Genomic DNA, 13423 nt, shown 5'->3' with positions numbered 1-13423 from the left:
CAGTAGTCAGGCTTGAACCTCTAACGCGAAAGAGGAAAAGAATGAAAAAACAAACACGTGTAAGTCGTCTTGCCCGTTGTGACTTTAGGACGCCACGCGTCTTTGAAATGATATCTTTTAAACGTACGTTGAGATCGCAAGACGTGAATGATATGCAAAATGTCGACGTAAAAAATCGCACAGATCACAGTCAAAGAATTAATATTTTGCGCACATTTTAGGATATTTGTCGTCCGAGAGATCGACCGTACTAACGATATCAATTTTGTCAGTGATCGTGGAGCGTGTAAAAGTTTTTAGCAGACATAGAAGCACACACAGACACGCACTAACACACATTTTGCCTTTATATAACAGACAAGCGGGGGTACTTGGCTTTTCCCGGGTGTGGAGGGATTTTATAGTAAGATCTAGGGAACCATAAAAACATTTTAAAATAAAAATTAACCACTTCTATAAAAAAAAATATAAAAAAAAACAGCGAGTACACATGGGAGCACAAAAAATGTAGCAAACAGGCTCGAACCTGTAACGCTAAGAGGAAAAGTTAATGAAAAAAAGCGAAAGGTTTAGACGGCGCGCCCTCCGCGACAAGTGATGTTGACGGCGTTCGAAATAAGTCTAGTCATTGGGAGACGTATGCTAGCTTTGCATTAATGTCGACGAAAAAACTGACTCCTCCTAAAAAAAAACGACCGATTTAAAGGTGAAAAAAGGACTGCTTTTGGCCAATTTTGGAGTATTTGTCGAGCGAGAGACTAGGCTTTCAATCGATTCCCATTTCCTCCGTGTTCGTTGCTTGATTCAACGTTTTTAGCGGACAAACACACAAACAGATCAGTGAGATTTACATAATAGAATATGTTTCAATTGTAATGCTTTTTACTTTTATCATTTCCTTACATTTTATCCCATACGAGTGGATCAGAGGTGATTGCGAATCACAATGTTATGACGACTGAACGTATGCACTCATAAGCTGACGCTTTTTATATCTATTGCAGATATTGACGGTGTGAGGCTCTGTCAAAGCAATGCCTGACATGGACGTCCGTCAGAAGCAGAGATGTTTAATTGAGTTCCTGGGAATTTCCTGTTAACCGAGAATGGTTGTTGCTATGTAGAAAAGATATTCTATGTAGAGGGCAAACGGTCGCTCAATTTTATGATATGAGTCGCATGTTTGTAGTGATTTAACTTTTTGATTTAAAAAAATTGGAGGGTTTACTTTTATTTGCCTTCCATATTTTCTGATTATTTTTCCATCTTTCGCTTCTTCCGCTTGGTGCTGTTCTTTCTACGCCATCATCGTTGTATTGTTCTTCAATCTTTTTTTTTCTTTTATTTCCTCTGATTCCAATCTGATTAATTCATCAGCGTGTTCTTCCTCTAATGTTTTTCCTTTGTTTTTCATTATTTTTATCTTTTCTGTTTTCGTCTTCTCTATTTTCTTCTTCTTCTTCCAAACTTTTTTATTCTCAACCTATCTCTTCTTTTTTTTTCTTTTCTCTTTTCCTTCTATTCTTTTTTTCCATCGTCGTCACATTTTTTTCCTCATTTTCCTCATTTCTTTCTCCTCTCACCTTTTATCGCCATATTTTCATATTTTCTTTTTCCTTCTCGTGTCCTTATTGCTGATATTCCTCTTCTTTTTCATCATCATCATCATCATCATCATCATCATCATCATCATCATCATCATCATCATCTTCTCCTTCGTCTTCTTCTTCTTCGTCTTCTTCATCTTCGTCTTCTTACAGCGCCCAATTGTATCGGTATCCTACAGAAAACGCCTCAGTTCACTCGTTTCCCACTTTCGACGCTCGAATCGAGAGACACGCGCTATCAGCCTGATCAATTTCTACACTCTTTGTTAATCGCGTCCGAACGCGTGATTCACGTCGGGCAGTGACACATCTGATTTTCTGAAGACGTTCACACAAAATAAATTACCAATTCTGAATATTCTTTCCAAATATATAAACCGTTTTATCTATAAAAACATATTTGGGTAATTAACTCCAATTCATTCACGTAAATTATTCTCTTCTCAAATGATGTTAGGCTTTTATATTAGCAGCAGTACTTCTCTTTTCAACAACAAAAGATGAACCGATAACTGTCTAAACCACGCACAAGAATGATGTGGCGTCCAAGCGAAATAAAAAAAAATACTGTTTTTATTCAACTGTTTTGGATTACCAAATACATCTATTTTGTATATCCAGGAATCTCGTCTCAACATCAAACGGTCCAAGGTTCGCTCCTATGTGCAGCTACTGTTTTCTTTCAGCAGGTGCATGCTAGTCGTAGGCGCTTATACAGTGTGACCCCAAAAAACGAGCCCCAAATCTAATTAGACCCCGTTTCTTAGTGCTTTGTCCGAATGAAATGAAACTTTGGTCATAACTAGTTTATTATATTCAAAGCATCACATCAAAACACTAGGGTTTTTGACCTTTTTTTTTCTCCGTTCTACAGCATATGTTCTAGATGACCTCCATTTAATTTTTGTTTTGTTTTCTTTGGTCACCCTGTAAGTCAATATATACTAATGTTAAATTAGTAACACATTCGTAACAAAAATTGTGGCTGGAAGGAGGATACAATTATACAATGGGCGTTCCAAAAGTTTATATAAATGTAAAAGTAAAAAGCCTTTTTTTTTTTTTTTTTAGTTCGCCCGGAATACAAAATGCTGTTCTGATGACTGAACTCATGAATACATGACAAAATATTTCCATAATATCTGTTGCACATATTAACGGGGGAAAGTTCTAAGAAACTAACTACTAACTGCTGTATTTGACGTGCGTCAGAAGCACAGATGCAGCAGCTAATTCCCCCATACCGAATAAAAATTGAACATTCACCGGCGCCTATTGAACATGTACGAAACCGATTAAATGGATGTCACACAGTTAGAAGATGGGTTCGTCGATTTAACACTAGCGAAAAAGATGTAAATTACACTCCCCATTTCGGATGCCCATTCAAAGTCATTACCTTTTTTTTAATTATACCGCAGTTGCCTTCGTATCTCCTATATGTTTTTTTTTTGGAACGATCCTCGTATATATATATATATATATATATATATATATATATATATATATATATATGTGTGTGTGTGTGTGTGTGTGTGTGTGTGTATAAGATGGTTACACTTTTATTGTCCTTACAACCTCTCTGCATATAGAAATGATGCTACTTTACTCTCGACGGAGTATCTAAAAATGTTCGAGCATTCGTTTCCGTAACGCAGAAAAAATTAGCTATTATTATAGCAATACTGAATATATTTCTGCGTTGACTCTTCTTAAAATTTTAAACTTTAAAAAGAAAAGAAAAAAGTGGGCATGGTCACATATAGCATAAAAAACATTTGGAAGAATACTTGCAACGCATGATATATTATTGAAGCTATATTTGATTTAATAGAAAAGCTATTGGAGCTTTATTTTACGTATTGATATAACGTTTCTCTATTGTTATATTCAACACTAAAATTATTTAGATTATAATTTATTTACTTTTTATTTAAAAAAATATTCATTGTCCAAATTATATTAAATACCATTTTATCTAGAATGTTTTTTATACAAAACTAAATCCTTATTCTTAAACCACATTAATGTTGTTCTTAGTAGTTTTTTTCGTATAAGCTTTAGATATAATATAGTCGTCTTCAAGTCCAATGTAAACAAGTTCTTGATGAGCCGTTTCCCTTAAGTCATCCAATTTACCAAAATTACACTAACAACGATTCCTATGATATTGTACCACCTGAACACTTATCCTCGAGTGCCCACTAGGCGTTAATAAGAAGCGACCCCTATGTAAAAAAAAAGTTTTATTATAAATATAAATATGATCAAACAGATACGTACACATCAAAAGATGAAACAAAATGGAGAGGCGAGATCAATGCTGATATTGAAACATTGTCATTTCAGTATAGTGGAGTTCTGCATATCGGTAAAAAAAGATTGACATATATATATATATATATATATATATATATATATATATATATATATATATATATATATATATATATATGTGTGTGTGTGTGTGTGTGTGTGTGTGTGTGTGGGTGCGTGTGTGTGTGTTTTAATGGAGAAATTCATGAGATTTTTCTTGTGACACATCAACTGTCTTACAACGACAGCCTCTAAGGATTTCCCGGAGATTTTTAGAACAAAGAATTAATAAAACATGTGAAAACACTTTGAGAAGAGTTAAAAAAACGTATACAACTTTCAAAAAGGAGACACAAATTAAGTGGATTATCCTCAAACCGCGGAGTTTCGAAAGAAATAATTTCCTTCTCATCAGAGAGTAGCAATTAGCAAAATGCGGAATCAGATTCTTCTTAGAAAGTATTTAATGAAACTACAAGTAAGCCATAGAGCTTACTTAGAAAAAGTTTTGTAAAAATAGTGAAGCAGAGGGAATGGGTGAAAAAAAAAAAGAAGAAAAATGCATTCAGGGAATGGATGGTTGCGTGAAGAGTGAAATATCCAATAACAGTAAAATCCAAGAAAAGTTGGTAAAAGTCCGATATCCAACAGTACAAACCAAAAGGAATCGCGTTACTGGAAGATATTTTGATGTCATCGAAAAGGCAAACTCCCGTGAAATAATTCACAAAGGAGTACAACGGAAACAGAGTGAGTTCAATATATTATTCTAAAAAGATAGATACCTACTTATGTTCTGTATATGGTTCCGTATTTTTGTAATTTCCCGTTCGAGTAATATGACGTTGTAAGGCCAAAAATACCGTGTGTATACGTATGTGTGTGCATATTTAATAAAATAGGCTCCGTTAACTCATTGATCAATCTTATTCTTTCTTTATATTTTTAAAAATTTCTATCCAGCTCTACCTATCTATGGAGCACTGTTGAAGTAAATACTGATAAATTACGCATAAATTAATATCTCCGATTATTAATTTATGTGATTAGATGAAGTAGTTATATATATATATATATATATATATATATATATGTGTGTGTGTGTGTGTGTGTGTGCGCGCGTGTGTGTATGTATATACATACACATAGTTTCATCAGATATGTATATATATATATGTGTGTGTATGTGTGTGTGCGCGTGTGTGTATGTATATACATACACATAGTTTCATCAGATATGTATATATATATATATATATATATATATATATATATATATATATATATATATATGATCAAGACGAAGGTCTGATACATCATCGTAATTTTTCACCGTATTTTATCAAGTCTCCGTCAGATATTGCGGACGCTGATATGCATTGATTCACGCATTATTTTCCCAGCGTTGATCTTTTTGTCTATTAATATATTCATTGTTTTACTTTTGGCCTTCACCCCGATGCATGCTAATCAAAATCGTGTGCGGATTTTGTGAAAACACCACGGAAGCAAACCCACTTCTTACGGACGTTATCTCCAGACATTTTTCATAGACATAAACTCTATATCCATATGCAAGCATATATATATGAAATAATGCTATGATCATTAGAATTAAAAGTAAAACCTCCCAAAATTGAAGAAAAAAAAAGAAGTAAAATGCAATAGAAATAAAAATATGTATAATAATATAGAAAGGGATAAGTATAAATAAATAAATAAATAAATAAACTCATTAAAGAACTAATAAAAAATGAAGGAGTGTCTTACTTGCTTTCACTGCAATGCCCTTAAATGAAGTTTACAATCAGTTTATACTTGTTAGACTGTGTGCTATATATATATATATATATATATATATATATATATATATATATATATATATATATATATATATATACTGTCGCCAAATAAAATGTCCGCATGTGTAATTTTTTAAACTGCAAGTTCAGCTAAATTTAATGTAACTGTTTAAACAAACTATACCTCATTTGATTCGCCTTTTATTCCTCTATAATTTTATCTGTTAATATTTTTACTATCCTAGTATTCAGGGTAATTAAAAAATGCCTTTTAATTAAAAAGGCAAAAAAGAAACACCACACAATGCAAATTGTTATTTAAATGTAATTTTAGAACATTAATGCAACACAAATATAACAGGAGCGCAATGAAATAGTTAACATTTAGCAGCATAGTTTTTCTGCAATGTGACACCCTGCAATTCTTGAGCATTACTTGAATTAGTCTGCGGCAATACTCTGGGGAAAAGACATCCCACTTCTTTTTAATCTTTGTCGAAGTTCTTCCAAATTAAACATTTTATCATTGCGTTGCTCTTGATTGATGTAATGCCATACGTTTTCGCTACGATTAAGGTCTGGAGATTGTGCAGGCCAATCCAAACTCGCAATATCACGCTCTTCAAGAAACCCATTGACAGTGCCAGCTGTGTGTATGGAAGCATTATCCTGCCTAATACTTGGGTTGTCATCCAAATTCCGACCAATGTCGGGTAGAAAATACTAAGTCAATATATTAATGTATAGTCGAATGTATTGTTGCTAGCGACCTATGGGCCCTAGATTACTGGCAGTAATAACGCCTCACACCAAACTGAACCACCTGTACCTTGCAACGTTAAACCTGTGTTCCTAGGATTAAATCATTCGTCCTTCTTTCGACGGGCTTACTGCCTACCATCAGTGCCTAGTCATTGAACTAGCTTTCTTAGCTAAAAATTACTTTTGACCAATAATCATCATTGCATGTGACGAAGTCCAAACGGCGCTTTCTGTTCTTTACAGAGATTTATTGCCTTGCGTCTTGCAACACAGCCTCGCAAATACAATCAATTTACTCTGTACTCAACCGTAGAAATAGAGCACATTTTAACAAGAATCCACTATTGTTGGATTTGAGAAGGCGTTTCAAATATTTTTCTGGCGCTGTTGATCTTGATTGCATTGTCTTCCCTGTAAGAAGTCACTACAGGACGACCAGATTTAGTGGTATTACGAACACTGCCAGTTGTTTGGTGCTTTTGCACAGTCATACATACCGTTTTCTCATTAGATTTCCATCTGTAATCGATTTCTAGATAAGATAAACCAGAAAGGTTGAGATTAATGAGTATAAGAAAGTCAAGGTATATGGACTAAATGTTACTTTGTATAACCTGAAAAAAAAAAACACAATACTTTGGATTTGAGATGCTTTCTTGCCTAAAAGGTGAATACTTTAAACTGGTTTTAAGCTCATTTGTTGCTGCTGAGTTTCTTTTTTCTTCTCGATTTGAAGGTAGTTTTTTAATTGACGTGAACACTAGAATATTTAAATTAAAAGTCAAATATGAACAGGTAAAATTATAATGGAATAAAAGGTAAATCAAATGAGGTATAGGCTGTGTAAACAGTGCCATTATATGTAAAAAATCACAAATGCTGACACTCTTTTTGTCGCCATTATATATATATATATATGTATATATATAGAGAGAGAGAGTGAGAGAGAGAGTGAGTGAGAGAGAGAGAGTCATCCACATACAGTATATTTCCACATAGGGAAAATGGACACTATACTGTTCATTGATAAAGTGTTTTTTATTCAATACGTCCGACGATAGGCTGTTCTTGTAAAACATTTTTAAATGGCATAATGTTTGAATTTGTCCAAATAGTCTTGAACCAATTGTAACTAACAACAAAATAGACAATTTGTTGCTGCCAATCTATTCCTTGATGTATTAATTTTGTTAAAACAATATGCGTATATATATATGTATATATATATATATATATATATATATAGAGAGAGAGAGAGAGAGAGAGAGAGAGATGGATAGAAAATTAAGTCAATCATTTTTGGCATAAAACCTATTGGTATATGAAAATTTACTGAATTACACGAACTTAGTATATTACATATAAGTCTCTCTCTCTCTCTCTCTCTCTATATATATATATATATATATATATAGAGAGAGAGAGAGAGAGATTAATCCACGTACAGTACTGTTTCGCCGTTTCACAGTTAATCAGTGTGGCTAGACAAGCAAGAAGCCCAAGCCAGAATCGAAACACGATCGCCCAAGCGACAGTCGGAGCTTCTAACCGTTACGCTATACGGCTGCTGTTATGCGAGCAGTGAATTAACAATATTTTTACATTAGATATTACCTAATCTCAATTTGTTAACACAAAGAGCATCGCTAATGCTAGTTTATATATCATTTCCCAAATGGTCAGCCTAAGATACGGAGTAATATATATATATATATATATATATATATATATATATATATATATATATATGTGGTAAAACTGGTAATAAGTAACAAGCTGAAGAGAGTGCTCAATACTATTGCAGAGCATATATGTGTTTTACTCGTTTATTACTGTTTTATCTGTTTGGTTATATATGTTTCAGATGTTGGACCATGTTAATGATCCAACAGCCTCATCAGACCTTGCAGAAGCGGTTGTTAGTTATAGCAAGAAGTCTTTTAGAAGAAATACGAAAGAAAAAAAGGGGGGTTGAGGGAGGAGATAACAAAGGGGGGGAGACGGGTATTGACAATATTTCAGTTTTGAAGGTTAGGATACATTAGATTGTATTGTGTGTGTGGCGGATTTAGGTAGGCATGGTGGGGATACATGGATATTGGGAGGGGCAGGTTGATAGAGGACGTTAAAAAACATAAAAAAGGGAGAGGGTTAAGGAGAGAAGTGTGGGGGAGCTTCAATTTTTAGGTTTTTAATTTTTGTTTCGTATTTCTTCTAAAACACTTAATTTGATAGTTGAATGTTTTCAAACACTTTTCAAAAACTTTTCGGACAATTTAGTAGAATTTATAGTCTGTATCAAGTGTAAAATGACCCATTTTATAAAAATGTATATTTCTAAAATTAATGTTTATAATGCTACTTTTTTACCATAACCTTTTGGATTCTCGTATTGGGAACCTTAATGAGGAGGAGTTTTAAATCTGTCCTAAAAAGGTTTCGTTTTAAAGATTTTAAAATGGTCTTAAATATTTTATCAGTATATATATATATATATATATATATATATATATATATATATTTATATATATATACATGTATACTATATATATGTATGTATATATATATACATATATATATATATATATATATATATATATATATACTGATCAAAAATTTAAGACCACTTTAAAATCTTTAAAAAGAAACATTTTAAGGACAGATTTATAAATCTTCCCCATTAAGATTACCAATACAACAATCAACATGTTTATGGTAAAAATAGCTGCATTATAAACATTAATTTAATCCACTTTTTTTTATAAAACACTGATGGCTACATATTTGCATACATGTTTCTCTAATCACCCGTTATTTGGGATATTACGTCTTTCGGACAAGAATTCCCCTCGAAAATTTCGACGTTATAGTCCTGCTCTTACATTCATTATATATATATATATATATATATATATATATATATATATATATATATATATATATACAGGGTGACGCAAAACAAAAAAAAATTAAATGGAGGTCATCTAGAACATATGCTGTAGAACGGAGAAAAAAAAAGGCCAAATACCCTGGTGTTTTGATGTGATGTTTTGAATATAATAAACTAGTTATGACCAAAGTTTTATTTCATTCGGACAAAACACTAAGAAACTGGGCCTAATTAGTGTGGGTGCCCATTTGTTGGGTCACCCTGTATATATATATATATATATATATATATATATATATATATATATATAATTCTCTTACCGTTTTATCTGTTTAGTTAGATAAAATAAAAAAATTTAGTAAAAGATAAAAAAAATATTTGCTCTGCAATAGTATTTAACACTTCTTATTTTCATTATTTACTAATTCTTCCATATATATATATTCTTCCATATATATATATATATATATTTCCATATATATATATATATATATATATATATATATATATATAAAATAATTACATAACTTCTTCAATAACTTTGGCTTTTCTATAATTATCGAACCAAACACAAATCTTCAAATTTTCCAGACGTAACACTTAATCTTAACACCGAAACTCATAGCCCTATCATTAACCCAACATTACGCTTTTATACGTCCATAAATCTTTTAATAACCCCAACTCATCTATAAAATTTATAGTACCATCCGTCAAAGCAGAATTTCTGCTCTTTCTGCTGATAAAAACATTTTAATCAAAATAAATGCTACTTTCTTCAATAATGCTTTAAGGAACTCAGGACACAATGAAAAGATTAAATGCCACCATTATGCTCCTCCTGCTTGCCACCTAAAAATGTAATCGCACACAATATTACTCGCAAGAAAACAGTTCAAATAACAAGCTCTCCCGCTATCAATAACAATGAACCAGTCTATATATATAATGCAAACCAAAATACTAATCGTAATATCTCTAACCAACCCAGTCGCATCAGGAAAATAAAAAATATTTTGGTTATATCCTCCATTTAGCGTAAATGAATACACTAATATACCTAAGAAATTCTTCAATATTGTACAAAACTCTTTCAAATATCCGAACAGATATATATCTATTTTCAATAAAACCTCAATACGCATTTCTGTTTCAACACTGCCTGATTGAGCACAAAAATCTCAACATCTAATAACAAAAAATTAAATCATCCCAAAAAATCCCTTTCCCAATTAAACCCAAAACTATCTGTAATTGTAATAAAAAATATCTTTGCCCACTCAAAAATGATTGCATCCATGAAGATGCTATACATTCTTGCCCAATTACTGAGCTCCCACGCAATACTCCCGTAACAGACATTTATATTTTGTCTTTTAGTTATCCTTCTTCTCATCCTCCATTTGATATAATTATTAATCCAGTATACCACTCGAGAAGTTTCTTCGTCTACAATCATACAACGAGAAATAATAATAATAATAATAATAATAATAATAATAATAATAATAATAATAATAATAATAATAATCAAATAATAATAATATTTATCCTAACATCCATCCTAACACTAACAACACGCCTTATCCACTCCAAAACAGTCGTCGTACAATTGAACACGATGAACAAAATTCAAACAATTTCCCTAATACAAATCAGTAAATTAATATCAATTTTAGAACTCGAGCTTTTAATAAAGAACATACATATATCGGTGCTACGTCAAAATTAAGTAAGAAAAGAATATTAAACAACATTTCTTCTTTTAACAACCATAATTCTTATAATAACCAAGGAACTTCTCTAACCACTTTAATTAAAAAAAATAATTATAATAATACCCCCTTCTCAATCAAATAGACTATAATAAAAAAAAGTTAAGTTTTATACTCCAGGCTCCAAGTCATGTCGGCTCTGCACAACCGAAGCTATAACTATAGTTACTTTCCCTCAAATTAACAATATAATAAATTCTAAAAACGAACTGATCTCTTTCTGTAAACATAAGTCCAAATTTATATGGTAATTTTGAAATTACATAGCTATAACTTTAACCTTTTAGATGTATAATGTTTCTTTAAAATTATCGTTTTTTCTACATACTTTCTTAATGCTTAATAACTTAATAATCCTTTATTTTAATTATTTCGTTTGGCCGGGTTTTTTATCTGCCATTTCCGTTTTAGTGGTTAAATATGCCTATCTATCAAATATATCAATCTACATACACATTCATATTCTGTATGTATATTTTACTTATATTCTACTATATAAATTTACTTACAAACTTACTTGCTTTATCTGGAATTTGCAGATACCGGCCATCCTTTCCCCTTAACATTTTTATTTATTTATTTTTTTAGTGTATTTTAATAACTCCAGCTGATTTTTATTTAAGTAATAATCTGTACATTTCAGATGACCTCTTTTTTATCTATATTTTAGCGCCTTTTAACGTCATCTTGTCTCGATCATTTTAACATCTGCTTATCTATTTCATATTTAATTCAATCACCACTCAACCTTTCCCCCTCTTCTTCTTCCCTCACTTTTCATAATTACACTTTTTCTCGGCAGCAGAGTTTAACGTATATTATATTTTTCTTTTAATAATATTATTGGAATTATTTCCCATTTTTCTTATTCCACGGATTTCGGCCTTTTGAATCATTTTGGACCATATTCAATTACGCGATTTCCTTGGATTTTACTTGTGCAAATGGAAATTAAACTAACTTTCTTGGATTTACTTTACCTTTCACCAGACTACAGGCTATCCATTTACGTGAAATCACTTTTTCTTCACTCCGCTTAACTTTTTGTTATCAAGTAAGATCTTTGACTTACTTGCAGTTTCATCAAATACTTTTGTATGCAAAATCCGATCCCGCATTTTGCTAATCCCTACCCCCTGATGAGAAGGAAAGTATTTCTTCGCAACTCCGCGGATTAAGGACTATCCATTTATTTAGTGTTTCCTTTTCAAATTAAATATGTTTTTAACTCTTTTTCAAAGTGTTTTAACATGTTTTATTAACTATTAGCTCTTATATATATATATATATATATATATATATATATATATATATATATATGTGTGTGTGTGTGTGTGTGTGTGTGTATATACATATATATATATATATATATATATATATATATATATATATATATTGAATGTAAGACCAGGATTATTACTTGTACGGACACACACACACACACACACACACACACATATACATATATATATATATATATATATATATATATATATATATATATATATATATATATATATATATATATATATCTGGATAGACTTTTATTTTCATTTGTGTCGATAAGTAGAATTTTTTTTCTCAGGAATTCCCCCCACCCCCACCCCATCTTCTACACTCCACTCAATGTCAATCGTTCACATTCAGGACGCCTAAAAATCGATGGTCCAAAGCGACTTACTCTTTTCCTTCTACTCTTTCTTTTCTTTTTTTGTTATTGTTATTGTTCTTCTACTTCTTCTTGTTCCTCTTCTTTTTCTTCTTCTTCCTCTTCTTTTTCTCCTTCTTTTTCTTCTTCTTCTCATTATTATTATTATTATTATTATTATCATTATTATTATTATTATTATTATTATTATTAATCTTATTATTATTATTATTATTATTATTATTATTATTATTATTATTATTATTATTATCATTATTATTATTATTATTATTATTATTAATCTTATTATTATTATTATTATTATTATTATTATTATTATTATTATTATCATTATTATTATTATTATTATTATTAATCTTATTATTATTATTATTATTATTATTATTATTATTATTATTATTATCATTATTATTATTATTATTATTATTATTATTAATCTTATTATTATTATTATTATTATTATTATTATTATTATTATTATTATTATCATTATTATTATTATTATTATTATTATTAATCTTATTATTATTATTATTATTATTATTATTATTATTATTATTATTATCATTATTATTATTATTATTATTATTATTAATCTTATT

The sequence above is a fragment of the Euprymna scolopes genome, chromosome 40 (genome assembly GCF_053919585.1).
Source record: "Euprymna scolopes isolate OS-2025 chromosome 40, ASM5391958v1, whole genome shotgun sequence".
NCBI lineage: Eukaryota > Metazoa > Mollusca > Cephalopoda > Sepiida > Sepiolidae > Euprymna > Euprymna scolopes.
The sequence above is the reverse complement of the archived record's forward strand: the minus strand, read 5'-3'. Positions refer to the sequence as shown.